This window comes from Priapulus caudatus, unplaced genomic scaffold (genome assembly GCF_000485595.1).
Source record: "Priapulus caudatus unplaced genomic scaffold, Priapulus_caudatus-5.0.1 Scaffold744, whole genome shotgun sequence".
NCBI lineage: Eukaryota > Metazoa > Priapulida > Priapulimorpha > Priapulimorphida > Priapulidae > Priapulus > Priapulus caudatus.
Genome location: NW_014577805.1, coordinates 147,124 through 151,574, shown reverse-complemented (window position 1 = coordinate 151,574; position 4,451 = coordinate 147,124).

Below are 4,451 nucleotides of genomic sequence, written 5' to 3'. Positions count from 1 at the left end.
GATGCAGAAATAAATCTCACCACGCCAGCTCCGTAATGGCCAGCCACTAATGGCATACCTCTGCCGCTTTGTATTACATTTATGTGTTTTTATACTAAATAATATCTCTGCCTCTCCCTCCCAGCAATTCTGTTTCTGAACTCCATTTTACTCGCAGTATCATCACGATACTGTGCCACATAATTTATTGTCCAAATATTACGTCGCTTAGCTAGTGAATTTTCAGTAGAAACGCGTCGTTCTTTTTCTTGAAGCGTTGATCTAGCGTGATGCGGGGTATTGTTGTACATATACGTGGACGTACCATGTGAGGCTACTAGTCACATTGCCACATCCACAAAAAGCTGCGTAACACTAATGGCGTGCAGCTGCCACTTTGCGTTCGGTTTGCGTTACACTCATTTATTTCATACCCAGTAGTGGCTCCCCCTTTTCCTCTCAGCAATTATATACATGAACGCTATTAACATTAGCTGTCACCATGATGCAGAAATGAATCTCACCACGCCAACTCCGTGACACTATAATGATGTGTCACGACACACACTAACGATTTAAATAATATTGACGTATATTATAGGTAGTAGTGTCCCCCTTCTTTCTTTCTCTCTCCCCCCTCTTTCTCTCTCTTCATCTTCTCGCTCTCTCCCAATAATTGCAATTCCGAGCCTAATTTTTCTTTCAGTATTATCTCGATACGAGTTACATAAATAAATGCCGTGCTATTATATTGCTTAACTGTCAGAATTTCTATAGGAACGTTTCGTCCATTTCCTGAATTGTGTAACTAGCGTGATGCGGGGTATTGTTGTACATGCTTACTTGGACGTATCGTGTAAAGTTACTAGCCACATTGCCACATCCAATGAAAGGGACATTAGCAGTTGGCGCGTGCACAACTTAGACTGCCCCCAGCTGTCAACCCTCCGCCACGAGAAAGCATGAATCTTGGTAATAGTCTTCACTAATATGAAACTCGGTGGTAAGCTATGCGATATAGATATTTTCCGATATAGAAGTATTCGCAAAACTCACTGAGACGAGTTTAAACCATATTTAACGGCACGTCACACGTTTTTTAGTGTCCAACACGTTGGCAACACTGCCCCGTACTCCGCCCGAAACTCAGCTAACGTGAAACCTAAATCGATCTACCTGCTTAAACACTTAATCGAACGGATGAAACAGTCGCGATGATTCCAGTAAGGTTGGGCAGTAGACACGTCTTTAGTGTCCACGCGAGGGCAACACCGCCCGGAAGGCGGCGCGGAACTGACTGCTCTTTAAAGCATATATGAAAAAGTTCATGAAAGAGTTGGAGTCTGCCATCAGATAGCCGAAGCCTGTCGCTACGCCGAATGTGTCGTGGTAGACGTCGGCGACGCTCAGCATCATCAGGAAGAGGTATGGAGTCCAGCAGAAGAAGAAGGCGCCGACGACGATGCCAAACGTCTTGGCAAGCTTCAGATGCTTGGCGAGCTCAGCAGAGAAGGATTTTCCGGTCGCTCCTGCCTCCTGCGAACCGCTGTTGCCCTGGTCCGGGTGGATCTGCTGCTGGTGGTGCTTGGCAATCATCATCATGTAAGCGTAGATGGAGACGAGGGCGGCGCCACACGTCAAGACAATTACCGAGATTAAGATGACAGATATTCTACTCGATATGATGTCAAAGATGCATGGTAGATCCGGCTGCCAGCGGTTGCCAACGGACGTTATCACGCTTATGAAGAAGGCAATGCCCCAAACCAGGACTACCATTAACAAGATAACGCGCGGTGTGACGATCTGGTAGTAGTGTAGCGGTCGCGATATTGCAATGTACCTGTCTATGTTGATGACAATCAGAAAGTTCATTGATGCGAGTCCCGAGAGCGTAACGACAGCGCCATGTCCAAGGCATATGATCTTTGGCGGGAATTCGATTAGAAAGGTCATTGGTGAGATGAAGACTCCTCGGACGCCCATGATGAAATCAGCGACAGCCAAGTTTGCGATCAGCTTGTGTGCCGGCTCCTGTAGGTGTGATGTCCGTGTCACAGCCAAGATGACGAGAAGATTAGCAAGTATGCTGATCATGTTGAGAGGAATCAGCAGGTAAGCGATCCACGCCTGAATCGATTCAACCGTTGCCTGTTCAATATCCGACTCCATGCAGCCGATCCAGCTCCCATTCTCAAACACGGACCCGGAGATGTTGCACAGTGAACCATTAGCTGTCGTCATGATGCAAAATGAATCTCACAACGCCAGCTCCGTATCACTAATGGCGTGCCTCTGCCGCTCCGTATCACTAATGGCGTACCTCTGCCGCTCCGTATCACTAATGGCGTACCTCTGCCGCTCCGTATCACTAATGGCGTACCTCTTCCAAGAAATACGGTATCTAAACAGATCCGGTATTTGATGTAAATACGCGGCTTCCCAGACCCCGAATAATTTGCCGTGCTTGAGAAATACCGGATCTCTTGGACCGCGCATTTCCTCGTGTGAACGCTAAATACCGGATTTCTGAAGCCGCTTATTTTATAGACTGTTCCGCGCTCGACAGTTCCAGTGTAATGCGAGTGGAACTGTCGAGCGCGGACCAGTCTACGTATTTTATCGGCAGTTGGTGCGCATTGCATTGTTTATTTCACATTGTTTATTTGTTTAAAGCAGCTCGCAGCTCGCAAATACCGTATTTCTGGAGCCGCGAATCAGCGTGTGAACGCTCGGTCGCGTATTTAAAAGGCGTGTTCACACACAAGAAAAACCGCGATGCTCATCCCGCTAATAGCGGAGATAATAGTGAGATAATTGTGTCGTTGTTCACACAGGCGAACATATCTCGCTAATCCCCGAGCGGGATAACACGCCGCGGTGCAAATCGCGCTAATTTCAAATAGCGCAGTCGGAAGTGCGATTTGGAGCGCGCTATTTAGAGCGCGATTTAGTGAGATATTTGCGTTCACACTTGTAAAAATCTCGGTATTTCGAGCGGGATGCAAAAACCGAGATTTGCATCCCACTAATTCCCGCCAGTGTGAACGCACCTTTTGTCTCAGATTCGGTATTTCGCAAATACCGTATTTCATAAATACGAGGTCTCGTGTGAACGAGGCTAGCATCAGACACGCTATACGAACTTCGACAGCGAATCCGACTGACAGGATTTACCAATACTGCCAGCTCCGCCACGTAGAGATTAGGTTATTTATAATTAGGAAATAGCTCCCGCTCCTCCCCTCGATTAGACTGCGCTTTTATTTCACGATCGAAGAGAATGACGTCACAGTTTGTGGGCGTCGAAGCGAAAAATTTTAATTGGAAATTTTAGCATTGGCTGCGCGTATGGAATAAATCAACGGTGGCAAAGCATTTGCTAAAATTATTGTTAAATTATCGTACGCTCGTTGAGTTTGGTCGACTAGGACTCAATGCATGTAGTAGGGCGAGTTGGGAGGAAGTTATGTTTATATATGTGATGAAACATGTCATTGTATGAACAAGGATAAATACGATCACTCGAATACGTGTAGTGTGCATATTGAACAAGCAGGAAAAGGGCATCGTGCGTTAGTTCTTCGCATAATACACGCAATAGCCCAAATATCATATCACACGCACACACATTATTTATAATAAAAATTCTTACCTATTTTTTAATATTCATATTTCTATATCTATTCTATACGTGTGTTTTTACCTGTAATATATATATATATATATCCTCTGCCGCTCCGTATCACTAATGGCGTACCTCTGCCGCTCCGTATCACTAATGGCGTACCTCTGCCGCTCCGTATCACTAATGGCGTACCTCTGCCGCTTCGCATTGCATTTATGCCTTTTATACGTAATAATATCGACGTCTCGCCTCTCCCTCTCAGCAATTCTATTTCTGAACATCCACAGAAAGCTCCGTAACACTAATCGCATGCCTCTGCCGCTTTGCTTTACACTCATTTATTTCATACTTAGTAGTGTCTACCCCCTCTCCGTTTCAGCAATTTAAAAGAACGACATTTCCATTATATTACCCATATTCCATATATTATTCCATATATAGGTCCTGTCATAAAGTGCCAAATAAGGCCTCTACTGGGAAATCGAGTGAAACAAGCTGGATTCTTTACTAATGTGTTGGTATTGGTCTATATAAACCCCCCAAAAAAGTTACACAATATTCGTTTGTCGGAAACTTTTTTACGGGCCACGCCCTTTTTCCGATTTTCGCGATTATGGGAAAATTGTGTAAATCTTACCTAAACACATTATAGTCATGTTATACATGTTAATAGGGATATTTTGGGGCGGGGAGTCGATTCCAACAGTCAGTTTATTTATAAATTAAACGGTTAAGGCTTAATTGACCAATTAAGCTCAATTAAGCTCTAATTTTATATAGATCTCTTTATATTACTCTAATATCACTCTTAAATTATTATAAGATTTATTATAATAAAATACAG